Source organism: Hyla sarda, chromosome 2 (assembly GCF_029499605.1).
Source record: "Hyla sarda isolate aHylSar1 chromosome 2, aHylSar1.hap1, whole genome shotgun sequence".
Taxonomy (NCBI): domain Eukaryota; kingdom Metazoa; phylum Chordata; class Amphibia; order Anura; family Hylidae; genus Hyla; species Hyla sarda.
In genome coordinates this window covers 55262006-55281160 of record NC_079190.1, presented here as the reverse complement: position 1 = coordinate 55281160, position 19155 = coordinate 55262006, and the positions used below count along the sequence as shown (strand labels likewise).

Here is a 19155-nt window from a genome sequence, read left to right as displayed (position 1 = left end):
AGTATAATATAGCAGTGTATAGTAGAAGAAATCACTGTATAGCATTGTCATTTTAGCAACAGTATGAAAGTGTTATTTTGGTAAACATATGACACTGTTATTGGGCGTCGCACTGTATGGCGGCATTAATGACGCACTGTGCTTGTAAACCTTTATATGGAGGACCTGGGTTTCGTCTGATAATCACCATTATCACTATAATTGCCGTGTGAACATAATACCTATGGAGGCGCAGGGTTCGTTTTTCTATGGTATCAGACATATTGGAGGAATAAGTACAAACCCCGGATGTGACTATGAGTATATAGACGCTGCCTGGTTTACTGCGGTTCTGGCGGTAAAGCTATAATTAGCGCGGGCTTTGTTCTGGAGCCGCATTCGTGGCCGTATCGATTCATCTACCTTCAGGGTTACAAATTAATTAAGTCAGCATTATTAACTCCGCCAGGGAAGCCGCATGACATTACTGATTCACACCATCCCTTTATGATGTGTCGCGTTGCAGGAGGAATGCGCCGTATCTGTTATGAAACCATTATCGGCCTCCATAGCCTGTAATGGACATGTTTATCTGACAGTCTTGCTGATTCAGTAATAAGAAATCTACAGCACACGAAGAAGTATTACACCAATAGCTTTCTGCAGATGAAGCAGAGGTGACAACGCGTTGTATATAGAAGAGGTTTACCAATTCTAGAACTAGGGGATATTGGGAATACAGTATATTATGTCTGCACAAATAGTCTATACCCAACTCCCTATTATAATAATAATAATAATAATAATAATAATAATAATAATAGGATATATTCTAGTTATGCTAAGGAACCTGCTAACCTTTAAGCCAGTGTTTCTCAACTAAGGTGCCTCCAGCTGTTGCAAAACTACAACTCCCAGCATGCCCGGACAGCCTTCGGCTGTCCGGGCGTGCTGGGAGTTGTAGTTTTGCAACAGCTGGAGGCACCAAGGAGGCACTCTGTTTTTTTTTTTTTTTTTTTTTTTTTTTTTTTTAAATCAACTGGTGCCAGAAAGTCAAACAGATTTGTAAATTACTTCTATTAACAAAAATATTCATCCTTCCAGTTCTTTTTAGCGGCTGTATACTACAGAGTAAATTATTTTCTTTTTGCATTTCTCTTCTGTCACGACCACAGTGCTCTCTGCTGACCTCTGCTGTCTATTTTAGGAACTGTCCAGAGCAGCATATGTTTGCTATGGGGATTTTCAGTTTCTGGACAGTTCCTAAAATGGACAGCAGAGGTCAGCAGAGAGCGCTGTGGTCGTGACAGAAGAGGAATCCAAAAAGAAAAGCATTTCCACTGTAGTATACAGCCGCTAATAAGTACTGGAAGGATTAAGATTTTTTTTTATTTTTTTTAATAGAAGTAATTCACAAATCTGTTTAACTTTCTGGCACCAGTTAATAAAAATAAAAAATAAAGTTTTCCACCGGAGTACCCCTTTAAGAAACATTGCAGTAGAGAGAAATCAGGCTGCCAGAGAGAGTTTGTAGATAGTTCTGGACAACCTGGTAAGCAAGAGGACCTGGTGTGGAAAGCAAGAGCACCAGCAATAGGACTGTATTAGAGTTCTCAGAGACTGTCTAATGCTAGGAGTTGTAGTTTTGCAACAGCTGGAGGCACCCTGTTTAATAGCTTTCTGCCTAGATGAAGCAGAGGTGACAAAGTGTTGTATATAGAAGAGGTTCACCAATTCTGGAACTAGAAGAGATTGGGAATACAGTATATCATGTCTGCACACTAACTGGAAATGAGAGGAATATGATTACATGGCCTCCTGCTGGGTATACAGGAATAATAGGGACGTATATAATGTAAAGTGCCCTGGAACCAAGGGTGCTATATATATAAATAAATAAACAATAATAATAATAGGATATAATCTAGTTATGCTAAGGAACCTGCTAACCTTTAAGCCAGTGTTTCTCAACTAAGGTGCCCCCAGCTGTTGCAAAACTACAACTCCCAGCATGCCCTGACAGCCTTCGGCTGTCCGGGCATGCTGGGAGTTGCAGTTTTGCATCAGCTGGAGGCACCCTGGTTAAAGGGGAACTCTGGTGGGAAAAAAAAAAATTTTTAATCATCTGGTGCCAGAAAGTTAAATAGATTTGTAAATTACATCTGTTAAAAAATCTTAATCCTTCCAGTACTTTTTAGCGGCTGTATACTTCAGAGGAAATTCTTTTCTTTTTGCATTTCTCTTCTGTCACGACCACAGCGCTCTCTGCTGACCTCTGCTGTCCATTTTAGGAACTGTCCAGAGCAGCATATGTTTGCTATGGGGATTTTCACCTGCTCTGGACAGTTCATAAAATGGACAGCAGAGGTCGGCAGAGAGCACTGTGGTCGTGACAGAAGAGGAATCCAAAAAGAAAAGCATTTCCTCTGTAGTATACAGCCACTAATAAGTACTGGAAGGATTAAGATTTTTTTTTTTTATAGAAGTAATTCACAAATCTATAACAACAAAGGCACGTACGTGCACTCACCGCTCAGCAGAGACAACTCGGCAAGGGGGGCCGGTCCACGGAAGGCTGGATCACAGCATCGGTGCAGGTTGATGGGCGCTCGGAGGCTACGCCGGCTGTTTCACACGTGTATGCGTGCTTCTTCCGGCCTCAAAGATTTACGTCATCGCGCCCGGTATTTAACAGAAACAAAGAGGAGCATAGTAACCATGGCGATAGTACACACACTGATGGAAGGTGAGGAGGGTCAAAAAGGGACCAAAACCACATGCAAGTGTACCAGGGGAAAAGCAAAGAGACCAATCGTGTTATGTGGACACCTAGAAGTGAAAGGATAAGAAAAAATGGAAACCGAAAAATAGTAGAAGCTATAATAAAGAGAAATAACTGCAAACAAGTGCCCAAAAGAACAGAACGGTGCCAGCAGGTATACAAAAATTATATTCTAAATAGAAATACAGATATTACATAATATAAATAAGACTTAAAGGGTAGCTCCCACCATCCTATTTTTTTTTTTGCTAGCCCGTTTTACCCCCCCCCCCCTCACCACTACGGCACTAGCCCGTTCCCTCCTCCCCCCCCCTGCCCCGCATACCCCGCTCCCTTATTACACTTGCAGTTACTGCAGAGTCCAGCAGCGGGCGTGCAGGGACAGCGGCGGCAACAAGGCGGCGGTGGCGATGTGCGGGAGGAGTGGCCTCCCAGCCAGTGGCCGGGGAGCCAATGCGCTCGCTCCCGCCTGTCTTATTGACAGGCAGGGAGTGAGTGCAGCCTAACTAAAAAGGACTGATTGCCACTCCAAAATCAGTCCTTTTTCAGTAGCCGGTTATTAAATGTAAATTAAACCTTTTTAATGAAAAAAAAAATAATAAAAGTATATTAGAGATATGTTGTAGTACATAAGTACTACAACATATCAAAAAATTAAGTTGGTGACAGTGCCCATTTAAACATGGAGAGAAATGGAATTTAGACCAAGAAAGGAGACTTGTCCATACGATCATTAAAGCCGGCAGAGGTGACAAAGTGTTGTATATAGAAGAGGTTTACCAATTCTGGAACTAGAGGATATTGGGAATACAGTATATTATGTCTGCACACTAACTGGAAGTGAGAGGAATATGATTACATGGCCTCCTGCTGGGTCTACAGGAATAACAGAGATGTATTTGATGTACAGTGAGAGGAAGGGCTCCGCTCTGGTTACAGGATATTTCCTGCTTAGACAAGTAATAAACAATTACCAGTTCTACAAGACCTCTTTCCTACCCTGGTTCTTAAAGGAAAACTCAAGGCAAAACTGATACATTGTATTCTGCCCCCCAGGGGGCAGAAGTCCAGAGAAGTGAGGTTATGTATTAATGAACATTGCTCCAGTATTAAGGTTTATGCAGTTTATTAGATTAGATTAGACTTTTTTGAGCACTTAGTCCAATATGGCTCAGTGAACAATTCAATTTTAATATATTTTAGTGATTCCTATTTTTGAGTACTTATTTGTCCTGGCAAGAAGAATGTTAAAGGGGTACTTCAGAGGGGAAAAAAAATTCAGATCACCTGGTGCCAAAAGGTTATACAGATTTGTACTTATCAGCTGCTGTATGCTCCAGAGAAAGTTGTATAGTTCTTTCCAGTCTGACCACAGTGCTCTCTGCTGACACCTTTGTCCATATCAGGAACTGTCCAGAGCAGGATGAGTTTGCTATGGGGATTTGCTCCTGCTCTGGACAGTTCCTGACATGGACAGAGGTGTCAGCAGAGAGCATTGTTGTCAGACTAGCAAGAACTATACAACTTTCTCTGGAGCATACAGCAGCCAATAAGTACTGGAAGCGTTAAGATTTTAATATAAGTCATCTGGATGGTCCCTGGCAACTTCTCCCCGCCTCATCAGCCTTGACCAGTATATATCTCCCTGTTTTTATCTATCTATAAATGCTGGTGGGGTAGGAAGAAGCCACCACGGACTACCCAGATAACTCGTGGTTCAGCAGAATGAAAGTAAAGTCAGATTCACTTTAAAGTGTACCTGTCGTTAACACAAACTTTTGATATAATCTAGAGAATATTATATGTATATTTGTAATATACATTGGTTACATTTTTTTTACATTTTTCGGTGTAAAAATGCTGTCCCTGCAGCTATTGTCTGTGTGTCTCTGTGAGGAGTCCAAATACAGGAAGTGAGGGCAGGACAAGCAGGGATCTGTGCAGGCTCCTGACTTGTCAATCATTCTGATGTGTGAGACAGGAGCCCAGAACCTCCCTGCACAGAGCCCTACTTGTCCTCACTGCACAGAACCCTGCTTTTCCTCAGTGTACAGAGCCCTGCTTGTCCTCAGTGTACAGAGCCCTGTTTGTCCTCAGTGTACAGGCCCTGCTTGTCCTCAGTGTACAGGCCCTGCTTGTCCTCGGTGTACAGAGCCCTGCTTGTCCTCACTGCACAGAGCCCTGCTTGCCCTCAGTGTACAGAGCCCTGCTTGTCCTCAGTGTACAGAGCCCTGCTTGTCCTTAGTGTACAGAGCCCTGCTTGTCCTCAGTGTACAGAGCCCTGCTTGTCCCCAGTGTACAGAGCCCTGCTTGTCCCCGGTGTACAGAGCCCTGCTTGTCCCCAGTGCACAGAGCCCTGCTTGTCCTCAGTGTACAGAGCCCTGCTTGTCCTCAGTGTACAGAGCCGTGTTTATCCTCAGTGTACAGAGCCCTGCTTGTCCTCAGTGTACAGAGCCCTGTTTGTCCTCAGTGCACAGAGCCCTGTTTGTCCTCAGTGCACAGAGCCCTGCTTGTCCTCAGTGTACACAGCCCTGCTTGTCTTCAGTGTACAGAGCCCTGTTTGTCCTCACTGCACAGAGCCCTGCTTGTCCTCAGTGTACAGAGCCCTGCTTGTCCTCAGTGTACAGAGGCCTGCTTGTCCTCAGTGTACAGAGCCCTGCTTGTCCTCAGTGTACAGAGCCCTGCTTGTCCCCAGTGCACAGAGCTTTGTTTATCCTCAGTGTACAGAGCCCTGCTTGTCCTCAGTGTACAGAGCCCTGCTTGTCCTCAGTGCACAGAGCCCTGCTTGTCCTCAGTGCACAGAGCCCTGCTTGTCCTCAGTGCACAGAGCCCTGCTTGTCCTCAGTGCACAGAGCCCTGCTTGTCCTCAGTGCACAGAGCCCTGCTTGTCCTCAGTGTACAAAGCCCTGCTTGTCCTCAGTGTACAGAAGACCCAAAGAAAATAGGAGCTTACTCCATTGAACTTAATAATAAATCTGTACTTAAAAAAAAGAGCTCCACCTATTGGTGGCTTCAAGCAGCACACCATTTTCTCAATAACCTCTACCACTATAAAGGTGATTTAGAGCTTTATATGTGAAAATGCTACTTTAACCCCATTGTTTAGAAAAACAATTAGCACGTGAAATGGTGTTCGGAGATTTATACAAATCTCTACAGGTCTTGTATTTGTGAAGCACAACACAAAGGTATAATGATAAATTACATCTCATACCGCCAGGTTTCTTTTCATCACTACCTAACAATAGAAGGAGGTGGGATACAGACGAGTTGTTAATTGTTATTCCTCAGAAGAAAAAGGTCTTGTGTAATGTTGTGCACCATATACTTGCCTCGTGTTTGGTATAAAACCAATTATCAGATCATTTTGTTCCAATTCTCCTTTATATTCTCCGCAGCCCTGTCTAATGTCCAGGCAGATGAAGTACACTGCAACAGTATGGGCCTGGCATATAAATCTGCTCCCAGCTCTATAACCTTCAGAGGGAAAAGTTTCTCAAGTTCAACCGTAACTTTTTGGTTACTGCAGGAAAACATAGAAGGGGTTTATATATATATAACTGATCTATGTCGGGATAGACCATCAATATAAGATAAGAGGGATTTGACCCCCGCAACCCCAGGTCAAAGCAGATGCGTTGCTAACAAAAGTTAACATTACCCACAGACTCTGCTATGAGTTCCGTCAGAGCGTCAATAGTTTAGCGGAGAAAGAAATCATTAATGCACAATTTTTTTCTTCGGTGAACTACCTGATCCCCGACATACTCCATTCATGTAAATGGGGTCCATCAGAACCCGGCAGTGTCCGTTGTGCTCCAAACCGCTTCAGGGTCTATCCTGCGCAAAAATAAAAAACGAACGGACACTGAACAGGAAAGATGCAAATGGCAGTGTGAACGTAGCCTTACCAGGCACAGTTCCTTAACTTTGTTGGGAGAAGGGAGCGATGGAATACACAGCAATTATACCTTTTTTTCTAAATGCTGTTTACTGGGCTTTATAAATAACATGGTACATGTTGTAGTCGATACTAAATATGTACAGTTTTATGTACTTCTGCACCATAACAGCATGTTTTATGCCACAAAAATTTTTGTATCCCCACATTTTTAAATCTACATAAATGTATGAGGGGCTTATTTTTTGTGGGACCAATTGTAGTTCATATTGGAATCATTTAGGATTATGTAACATTCACAAAGGTAGTGGATCACCAGAGCCCGCTACAAAGCGGAATGGACTTGCTGCGGCAGGTGGAACCCAAGTCGCTACCCCTGGCACGACTCGTCCACATAGGCTGCTGAGATGAAACTTAGCACAGGAAGGATGAGGCAACTCATAGACAGGACTAGCAGAAGGTCAGGGCTGGTGGCACAGATGCGTGGTCAGGAAACGTAACAGGAGGTCAGCAGGCAGGCGGCACAGAAGCAACGTAAGGTCATGGAGCGGAAGGTCAGAACACAGGCAGGGCTATACATAGTAATGCTTTCCCTTGGGCACAGGGCACACAAAGATCCGGCAGGAAGAGGGAGGTGCACATACTTATAAGGAAGGGAGAGGTGCAAACACTATTAAGGGCGCACTGGGCTTTTAAATCTCATAGTTCCGGCGCCTGCGCGCCCTAGGAGGCGGGAATGCCCGCGCTGGGGAACAGAACCAGCAGAGAAGCCAGCAGGAGCAAGGGGTAAGTGACGGCCCGAGAATCGCATGCGGGCACGTCCCGCGATGCAAATCCCGGACCTGCTGGAGGAAGGAGGAGGAGAGTGTACACGGCCAGAGTGATTGGCCGGTGCACTCACCGCAACAGATTGGATTCCACTTGTTGAGTATGAATTCATTTTAATAAACGTTTTTTTTTGGGGGGAAGGAGGATCAAAGCTAAACATTTACCACTATATTTAGCCTTATCAATGGCCACTGCGATTGATCAGACGTCCAGCTACAGGAGTTAAATTGACCTTACGCCACCACTTTCAGAGAGCAAATCAAGATGACAATGAAGGCTGAAATGGAGGTCTATCCTCTTCAAAGATGAATGTGGCTTTTGCCTCAGATGCAATAATAGCTGGAGATTGGTCTGGAGACTATGTGAACAGCACCATGAAGAGACCTTCATAAGGGAACATCACATCGGTCCTACCGGGGCTCGTGTCTATTTGAGCACGGACAATGTCATTTTGCCATTTCCATGGAGGCACAAATTGCCAGCAAAGCCTTAACCATACTATTACCTGGAAGGAATTCTCTCACAAATTTCTAGGAGAAGAATACTCTGCTCCATTCACTGTCTATGGAGAGCCAAGGTGAGTTCATTGCTTGGCAATGTTCAGAAATCCCACAAAGAATAAATGGAGTGGTGGTTTCCATTCACATGGGGGGACAATTTTAATCTTATGAAGAAGTCGTGTGTCTAAACTTCCCTGTGTAATTAATTAACCAGACTTCACATCAATAAACTAGAAAAAAAAAAAGCTACTGGCCCAGTCTACTAAACATTTTAGCATACACACATTTTGTGTTTTCTTACAGAGATGTCGAAGTAATAGAGAGAACTGTGAAAAAAGGGGATTATATACACAAGACCTCTACCTAGTGCTAGCATTATCTATTTCAGCACCATAGACAGATCCATTTTACTAAAAGAAATTCAGCAAAGAAAATGTAATGAGTTAAACGCAACTAATAATAACAATAATAATAACTTTATAACTATATTCAAAAGCACACTTAAATTCACTGATAATGGGAAAGAGAAAATCAAAAACTCTCTTATAGTAAAACAATATTTGTTGCCCATGTAATTGGTTGCTATGGGCAACAAAGATGGTTTAAATATCATACAGTTTTTTTTAATCTCTTCTATCATGTTTTATATACAAGAATAGAATTGTTTAAGGTGGTGACTTTTTATTTTTTAGCCAAGTGTCAAGGAGGCAGAACCAAGTTTCTCAAGTGCCATACCCAGGCAGACCTCCGGTCATCCTCACCTCCCAGTCCCCTCTGTGGATAAGGTTTATTTTTGCAGGATTTCTCCTTTAAAGGAAAACTGTCATTTGTTTTCTCCCGCACTATCCACAGGTACTGGTGGATAGTGCGGGAGACGCTGATTAAAATGAGCCCTACCTTGTCCGGATCTGCGCCGCCGTTCTCCCGCAATTGTAGTTTTATTATCTGTTGAAATCTTCCTGTAACTGGCACGGGCGGGGCTTCGGCGCTTAACTGGCACTGATGTCAGCGCCCCTTATGAATATTCATCCCCCCTCCCTCCAGTTCTCCCTCTCTTCGCCGCTCCTAACTGGGGGGGAGGGGGGATGAATATTCATAAGCGGCGCTGATGTCATTGCCAGTTAAGTGCCGAAGCCCCGCCCATGCCAGTTACAGGAAGATTTCAACAGATAATAAAACTACAATTGCGGGAGAACGGCGGCGCAGATCCGGACCAGGTAGGACTGTGAATAGTGTGGGAGAAAACAAGTACCAGTTTTCCTTTAAGTTATAGCTAAAGTCATTGCTGACTATAGCAAATACAATACTTTAGCATTAAAGGGGTTCTCCGGGGCTTACACATCTTATCCCCTATCCAAAGGATAGGGAATAAGATGCCTGATCGCGGGAGTCCCGCAGCTGGGGACGCCCGCGATCATGCACGCGGCACCCCGCTTGTAATCAGTCCCCGGAGCGTGTTCGCTCCGGGTCTGATTACGGGCGACTACAGGGTCGGCAGCGTGTGATGTCACGACTCCGCCCCCGTGTGGCATAACGCTCCGCCCCTCAATGCAAGCCTACGGGAGGGGGCGTGATAGCTATCACGTTCCCTCCTGTAGGCTTGCATTGAGGGGCAGAGCGTGACGTCACACGGGGGTGGAGGTGTGACATCACACGCCGCCGGCCCTGTAGTTGCCCATAATCAGACCCGGAGCGAACACGCTCCGGGGACTGATTACAAAGGGGGGGGGGTGCCGCGTGCATGATCCCGGGGGTCCCCTTTAAAGGGGTACTCCACTACACAACGTTTGGAAAAAACTGTTCCAAATGCTGGAGCCAGCGCCGGGAGCTTGTGACATCATAGCTCCGCCCCCTCATGATGCCATGCCCCACCCCCTCAATGCAAGTCTACGGGAGGGGGCGTGACAGCCGTCACGCCCCCTCCCATAGACTTGCATTGAGGGGGCGGGGCGTGACGTAGTGAAGGGGCGGGGCTATGGCGTCACGAGCTCCCGGCCCCAGCGTTCGGAACCGTTTGTTCCAAACGCTGAGCAGCGGAGTACCCCTTTAAATAAGATGCTCACATTAAAATAGAAAATCTTTTCCAAATGTTTTTCTCTCTTCTTCTCAAGAAAAATGCTTAATAATTCATTGCTGAACAAATAGACAAGTGAGGTGTTGCTTGCTCACAAAACGGATGAATCCCCCCTCCTCCTGTCCCCCCTCCCCGCTGTATGGATGGTATATCACAGCTGTAAATGAACTGTGCGGTGTCACTCACGTCAGGCATTCTACAAGGTGCCAGCAGGGTACAGGGGAACACAAGGCATGATGGTGCATCTGGAGGAGACTGTTTACGTCTCTCATGGGGGGGGGGCTTCGCTTCTCTCTTTATCTCTGCAATGACTAACTAGTTTGTATTGCTTTTTGGATGTGGTGTTGCTTTAACATGGAACATCTGTTTGTAATAAAAGCTAATGCTAATGCTGAGTGAAGGGAATCTATTCCAAAGGAATTACAGAAACATCTTCAATGTGTCCCATAACCCGGGACATGCACAATATGCTATGTGTTCTCTCATTAGAATGTATTCACAGATTGGAGATCTCATTATGCAAAATGTGATCTTACATTACACAGGAGCATTTCCTTACCATGTGTCCATGATGACTGCAAATACAGACCTCACATGTGCAAATAGCTATATAACATCTAGGTGTCAGGAGGTTTAGCTAGATTTGGACTGGAAAATTGGTTTTATATTCAGCCCAATACTCCCTGGGCTTGGTGCAGAGCACCTAGCCCAGGAAATGTAAGAATGAAAGTGACAAGGCATAGTACTGCCACTTACCACCATGGGATATACAGTAAAGAGCAACTGCTTTCTGTGATAGAGCAGGGACTCCTATCAAAATGAAAGGAGTCTCTGCTCCTCTGCAGAATAGTTTTAGAATACTCCCCTGTTCACTACTCCTATCTGTGGCAAAGCCTGGGCTGACATTTTCTTTTGCTGCCTCTAGTGATCACTTAATGGTCACTAGAGGCTGGAGAGGAAGATGCCTGTCCAGATCTGGCCACGGACAGAAGTGAGTATTTTTATAACATGTTGAGGGGCTGCTCAACAAATGCTAAAGTGAGCCACAAAAAAAAAACAGAATTTTTTTTTTTTGTTCAATTGTAAACAAATCCAATTATTTCTCTAGTTAGAACCACTGTAGAGTGGCACTGGGGTCAAGGCTTTAAATTAGGCCATAAAAATGTCTCCATGTTGTGAAACAGCCTGCACGGTGGCTTCATACCCCTTTTCTCTGGTAGTGCAGGGGTCCTGGGTTTGAGTGCCGCCAAAGATGACAACATCTGCATGGGGTTTATATATTCTCCCTTCATTTTTGTGGGGTTCCTCCTCACTACAAAAGCAAGAGAACATTATATCAAAGGTAAATGTGGGTAAGTATGGAGAGGAGTTTGACTGTACAAGTCACCTTTATAATCACTACACCATCACTATGTATCATCTCTGCACATTTTCTTATAGCTGGTTGAGCAGTCAATAACATACACAAGGTATTGATCCATCCTTAAAGGGGTACTCCCCTGCTCAGCGTTTGGAACCAACTGTTCCGAACACTGGAGCCGGCGCCGGCAGCTTGTGACGTCATAGCCCCGCCCCTTCATGATGTCATGCCCTGCCCCCTCAATGCAAGTCTATGGGAGGGGGCATGATGACATCATGAGGGGGCAGGGCTATGACGTCACGAGCTCCTGGCACCGGCTCCAGCATTAGGAACAGTTTGTTCCGAAAGCTTAGCAGCGGAGTACCCTTTTAAAGCCCTGTCACAGATCAGCTTTTGAGCTGAATAAGTTCTCTAAAAAATTTGGGGAATTGGTGAATTCCTCCATCCATTACTTTGTTGGTAATACATATAACATGAGAGAGAAGTTATGCACAGTTTTTTTTTTAACGATAAAAAAAAGTGATTGGCCCAACTGGGGCTGGGCTCTCCAAAGGCCCCATGCCGCTGCTTAATCTGCCTCTATGGTTTGTACCCCCTTGCCTATTTCCCTCTCTATAGACTACACCAGTCAGATAACAAAAGAATACAAAAAAGCTAAAGACACCTTTGCATTGATTTTTTTTTATATTGCGAAAGCAACTTTCATTATCTTATTCACTGTCTGTTAAAAAATTTATTTTAATTTTTCTAAATAAAAAAACAGTTATTAAAAAATAAAATAAATAAATAAATAAATGTTCTACCAGTCTGATGGACTTTCTGCTCTCTAGTGTTAAAGGGGTTATTCAAGGATAGAAAAACAGAGCAATTTTATTTTCCAAAAACTGCACCCACCCCCCCTGTCCTCAGGTTGTGTGATATTACAGCTTAGCCTCATTTACTTAAGGGGTACTTTGCTGGAAAACATTTATTTTTTTTTTAAATCAACTGGTGCCAGAAAGTTAAACATATTTGTAAATTACTTCTATTTAAAATTCGTAATCATTCCAGTACTTATCAGCTGCTGTATACTACAGCGGAAGGTCTTTTCTTTTTGAATTTCCTTTCTGTCTGACCACAGTGCTCTCTGCTGACACCTCTGTCCATGTCAGGAACTGTCCAGAGCAGGAGAGGTTTGCTATGGGGATTTGGTCCTGCTCTGGATAGTTCCAGATACTGTCCAGAGAGCACTGTGGTCAGACAGGAAAGAACTATACCACTTTCTCTGGAGCATACAGCAGCTGATAAGTACTGGAAGGATTAAGATTTAAAAATATAAGTAATTTACAAATCTGTTTTTAAGTTTCTGGAGCCAGTTGATTTAAAAAAAAAAATGTTTCCCAGCGGAGAACCACTTTAATGGAACTGAGCTGCAATACCACGCACAGCCTGAAGACAGAGGGGGTGCTGTTTTTTGGAAGAAATTGACTATTTTTTATCCCTGTTTAACAGCTTTAAAGATGGGGGAATGCAGAAAAGCTCGGATAGTAGATGAAGGTAAAGAAACCTTAAAGGGGTAGTTCAGGCAAAAATAAATAAATATATATATAAATATATATATATATATATATATATTTATATATATATATCAACTGGCTCCAGAAATGTAAACAGATTTGTAAATTACTTCTATTTAAAAATCTTAATGCTTCCAACAATTATCAGCTGGTGAAGTTGAGTTGTTCTTTTCTGTCTGGCAACAGTGCTCTCTGCTGACATCTCTGCTTGTCTCGGGAACTGCACAGAGTAGGAGAAGTTTGCTATGGGGATTTGCTTCTACTCTGGATAGCTCCAGCAGCTCATAAGAACTGGAAGGATTAAGATTTTTTTAATAGAAGTAATTTACAAATCTGTTTATGTTTCTGGAGCCAGTTGATATATATATATATATATATATATATATATATATATATATATAAAGTCCGTAGTCCGTAGTCTTAAAATTTTTCCTTAGAGCTTTTTCAGTGCACCACAACCAAGTTATCCTTATGGTCCCTATAAACTAAATGCCATATCTGTCTTGTTGCTATATAGAAAAAGGGAGAGAAGGAGCATTCCATAGTGTAATATTGCCAACAATGATAGACGCCAAATGTAAATGAGCGCTTACCATAAAATGTTGTGCAACGGCCAGCACAACATGAAGAAGGGCCCACTGCTGCCATTCCACAAATAACCATAAATACCACAATCCACCTCCAAAAATGGAACTTCAGGCGCTGAGGGACCAGATAGTAGTAAAGACAAATACCTTTATTCCCAGTATGCAACGCATTTCGCGCATCTGTGCTTCATCAGGCCTGATGAAGCGCAGATGCGCGAAACGCGTTGCATACTGGGAATAAAGCTATTTGTCTTTACTACTATCTGGTCCCTCAGCGCCTGAAGTTCCATTTTTGGAGGTGGATTGTGGTATTTCTTATTGCTATATACACTTTTCTCAATATGCCCAATGGGGTCTCTTTGTCCAGAGAACCAAATATTTTACATATTTACAATAAGTTGGAACTAACAAACAGAAGGACAACAATAACAATAAAAGATGGAGAGTCTAAGGCAGAGTCACTTAGTTATAAATAGAGATGAGCGAACTTACAGTAAATTCGATTCGTCACAAACTTCTCGGCTCGGCAGTTGATGACTTTTCCTGCATAAATTAGTTCAGCTTTCAGGTGCTCCGGTGGGTTGGAAAAGGTGGATACAGTCCTAGGAGACTCTTTCCTAAGTCATCAACTGCCGAGCCGAGAAGTTCGTGACGAATCGAATTTACTGTAAGTTCGCTCATCTCTACAATATATCAAGGTATCTAACTATTTATTTATAGTATGTATTTGTTTATCTAATAAATATATATCTATGTAACAACTATTGCTCTAATAACTATCGAGCATCTTTCTGCTTAAATATCTTAATTCCATCTTTCCACATATCTAATATATATCTAAGAAGTATCTATAATGCTTATCAATGCATCTATTTATCTATAGTCATTATATATATAATACATATATATATATATATATATATATATATATACTGCAATAATAAAATCTAATAGATATATATATATATATATATATATATATAATAAAATATTAAAATCTAATATATATATATATATATATATATATATATATATAAAACAACTATTCCTCTAATAACAATCTAACATCTTTCTGTTTACATGTTATTTATGTCTTTCCATGTATTTAATATGTATCTCTCTCAGTTCTATATCCATCTCCCCTTACCCTAGATTACACATTCACTTCTTCCTCCAAGTCCCTGTAAACACTTGCAGGACACTTCCGGCTCTTCGCCCTCCATATAATAGATATGTGATTCCTCAGACCATTGCGCTGACTTATTCTCCTCCAATAACATATCAGACCTGCATTGCTTCTTGGCCATCAATAAACAGTTTCAGACCTTGTCCTCAACCTACACAGACAGGATCCTCCTCCCCTTAAGCCAGAGTTTTCCAAACAGTGTGTCTCCAGCTGTTGCAAAACAACAATTCCCAGCACAGGCGTGCAGGCTGGGAGTTGAAGTTTTACAACAGCTAGAGGCACATTGTTTGGAAAACACTGTCTTTAGGGTTAATCAATGCACCACAAACAAAACAAAACACAAACATGGGACATGGGGCAAGGAACCAAAAAACAAAACAAAAAACAAACAGAACCTCAAGCTGCTAGAACGTTTCCACATTTAAAAAACTACAATTCCCAGCATGCCCGGACAGCCAAAGGCTGTCCGGGCATGCTGGGAGTTGTAGTTTTTCAACAGCTGGAGGCACACTGTTTGGAAAATACTGCCTTAAAGGGTTAATCAGTGCACCACAAACAAAACATGCTGGGAGTTGTAATTTTGAAACAGCTGGAGGCACATTGTTTGGAAAACACTGCCTTCAGGGTTAATCAATGCACCACAAACAAAACACAAAGAAACCAATACAAACAGAACCTCAGGCTGCTAGAATGTTACCACATTTCAAAAAAACTACAATCCCCAGCATGCCCGCCCCGGACAGCCGGCATGCTGGGAGTTGTAGTTTTTTCAACAGCTGGAAGTACACTGTTTGGAACTGTTTCAGACCTTGTCCCTAACCCACACAGAAACGATTCATCCACTCCTTAAGGCAGTGTTTTCCATAGAGTGTGTCTACAGCTGTTGCAAAATTACAATTCCCAACATGTTTGGAGTTGTAGTTTTGCAACAGCTGGAGGCACATTGTTTGGAAAACACTGCCTCCAGGGTTAATCAATGCACCACAAACAAAACACAAAGAAACCAAAGCAAACAGAACCTCAAGCTGTTTTTCAGCAGCTTGAAGTACACTGTTTGGAACTGTTTAAGACCTTGTCCCTAACCCTCACAGAAAAGATTCAGTGTTTTCCATAGAGAGTTTGTCTCCAGCTGTTGCAAAACTACAATTCCCAGCATGCTGGAAGTTGTAGTTTTACAACAGCTGGAGGCACACTCTTTGGAAAACACTGCCTTCAGGGTTAATCAATGCACCACAAACAAAACAGAGACCAAAACAAACAGAACCTCAAGCTGCTAGAATGTTACCTTATTTAAAAAAAAAAAAAAAACTACAATTCCCAGCATGCATGCTGGGAGTTGTAGTTTTTCAACAGCTGGAAGTTCACTGTTTGGAACTGTTTCAGACCTTATCCCTATCCCACACATAAATGATTCATCCACCCCTTAATGCAGTGTCTTCCATAGAGTATGTCTCCAGCTGTTGCAAAATTACAATTCCTAACTTGCTGGGAGTTGTAGTTTTGCAACAGCTGAAGGCACACTCTTTGGAAAACACTGCCTTCAGGGATAATCAATGTACCACAAACAAAACACAAAGAGACCAAAACAAACAGAACTTCAAGCTGCTAGAATGTTACCACATTTTAAAAAAAACTACAATTCCCAGCATGCCCGGACAGCCTTCGGCTGTCCGGGCATGCTGGGAGTTGTAGTTTTTCAGCAGCTTGAAGTACACTGTTTGGAACCGTTAAAGACCTTGTCCCTAACCCTCTCAGAAAAGATTCAGTGTTTTCCATAGAAAGTGTGTCTCCAGCTGTTACAAAACTACAATTCCCAGCATGCTGGGAGTTGTAGTTTTACAACAGCTGGAGGCACACTCTTTGGAAAACACTGCCTTCAGGGATAATCAATGCCCCACAAACAAAACACAAAGAGACCAAAACAAACAGAACCTCAAGCTGCTAGAATGTTACCACATTTAAAAAAAAAAAAAAAAAAAACTACAATTCCCAGCATGCCCGGACAGCCTTTGGCTGTCCGGGCATGCTGGGAGTTGTAGTTTTTCAACAGCTGGAAGTACACTGTTTGGAACTGTTTCAGACCTTGTGCCTAACCCTCACAGAAAAGATTCATCCACCCCTTAAGGCAGTGTTTTCCATAGAGTGTGTCTCCAGCTGTTGCAAAACTACAATTCCCAGCATGCTGGGAGTTGTAGTTTTACAACAGCTGGAGGCACACTCTTTGGAAAACACTGCCTTCAGGGTTAATCAATGCACCACAAACAAAACACAAAGAGACCAAAACAAACAGAACCTCAAGCTGCTAGAATGTTACCACATTTTTTTTTTTTTTAAACTACAATTTCCAGCATGCCCGGACAGCCTTTGGCTGTCCAGGCATGCTGGGAGTTGTAGTTTTTCAACAGCTGGAAGTACACTGTTTGGAACTGTTTCAGACCTTGTCCCTAACCCTCACAGAAAAGATTCAGTGTTTTCCATAGAGAGTGTGTCTCCAGCTGTTGCAAAACTACAATTCCCAGCATGCTGAGAGTTGTAGTTTTACAACAGCTGGAGGCACACTCTTTGGAAAACACTGCCTTCAGGGTTAATCAATGCACCACAAACAAAACACAAAGAGACCAAAACAAACAGAACCTCAAGCTGCTAGAATGTTACCACATTTAAAAAAAAAAAAAAAAAACTACAATTCCCAGCATGCCCGGACAGCCTTTGGCTGTCCAGGCATGCTGGGAGTTGTAGTTTTTCAGCAGCTTGAAGTACACTGTTTGGAACTGTTTCAGACCTTGTGCCTAACCCTCATAGAAAAGATTCATCCACCCCTAAAGGCAGTGTTTTCCATTGAGTGTGTCTCCAGCTGTTGCAAAACTACAATTCCCAGCATGCTGGGAGTTGTAGTTTTACAACAGCTGGAGGCACACTCTTTGGAAAACACTGCCTTCAGGGTTAATCAATGCACCACAAACAAAACACAAAGAGACCAAAACAAACAGAACCTCAAGCTGCTAGAATGTTACCACATTTAAAAAAAAAAAAAAAAAAAACTACAATTCCCAGCATGCCCGGACAGCCTTTGGCTGTCCGGGCATGCTGGGAGTTGTAGTTTTTCAACAGCTGGAAGTACACTGTTTGGAACTGTTTCAGACCTTGTGCTAACCCTCACAGAAAAAATTCATCCACCCCTAAAGGCAGTGTTTTCCATTGAGTGTGTCTCCAGCTGTTGCAAAACTACAATTCCCAGCATGCTGGGAGTTATAGTTTTACAACAGCTGGAGGCACACTCTTTGGAAAACACTGCCTTCAGGGTTAATCAATGCACCACAAACAAAACACAAAGAGACCAAAACAAACAGCACCTCAGGCTGCTACAATGTATCACTATGTCTTCTGCAGATCCTTGAAGGGGGAATCAATGTAAATCTCCTTGCAGAACCAACTCAATGTAGAACTTTGCCCCCCATGGCATGTGCATTGTATACAAATAACATCCAGCATGGAAGACATTGCTGTGACCATCTTACTATATGATGGATGGGATCTGTAGTGCAGAGGATGGAATGCAACTTCCTAACTTTGCTGACAGTGGTTTATTTCTATCTAAGTGACATGAAGCAGTGAAGCCATGGACAGAACATCTAGAGGCAGCTCTACTGGATCTGCTCACCTTATCTGGTGCTTCTCCCAGGCATCATCCTTCCACACACTCCTGCAATGCTCGCCCTGTGGGTGATGGCACAAGAGACGGGATCTACCTAACCTGGAGGCGTCACCTTCCATTCACAGACAAAGAACCAAAGCAGAAGACCGGGGGAGGCTGGAGGCTGGGAGGCTGGAGGCTGGGAGGCTGGAGGCTGAGATGGTGAAGAAGCTTTCAAGCAGCACAGACCCTGCTCAAAACCTAGAGCTCCTGCTCTGCCAGCACTGAGCTCCTTGCATGCTCATAATAAGCTTTCTTAAGATTCCCCAGCCCAAAGGATGGAGGGAGAAGCAGCTGCAACATACAAGATAATGCTCATCCTTGCAACATCCAGTGGCTGCATCAGCTCAATACACAGTACAAATAGTGATCCACAAGCCAGAGCTCCCTCTGCTGGATAGACTTAGTATTGCATCTGAATACAGTGGTCCCTCAAGTTACAATATTAATCGGTTCCATTGTAGGTTGAAACCATTGTATGTTAAGACCATAACTCTATGGAAACCTGGTAATTGGTTCTGAAGCCACCAAAATGTCATTGAAATAATAGGGGGAAAAAAATGAAGATTAAAGATAAATAAGTAGATAACTAATACAGATAAAGCAAGTCTTTACATATAAAAGTAAGAAAGATCTGCTGGGAGCTGTAAATCACTGTCTATTTCGGTAGTTCCCAACCAGGGTGCCTCCAGCTGTTGCAAAACTACA

At 42.9% G+C, this 19155-nt stretch overlaps 1 protein-coding gene across 3 annotated transcripts in view; it reads right to left on the bottom strand.

The window, feature by feature from the left end:
• The window catches only part of MTUS2 (microtubule associated scaffold protein 2), a 697108-nt gene extending 678337 nt beyond the window's left edge, over positions 1-18771 (bottom strand). The window contains exon 1 of one of the 3 annotated variants that reach the window (XM_056561844.1): positions 18415-18771. The gene's annotated coding sequence lies outside the window, so the exon portion shown is untranslated. Of the gene's footprint in view, positions 1-2509; positions 2924-18414 lie in introns of those variants that run through there. The other 2 variants (XM_056561842.1, XM_056561843.1) reach the window with 2 other exon arrangements.
• Positions 18772-19155: the final 384 nt, after the last annotated feature.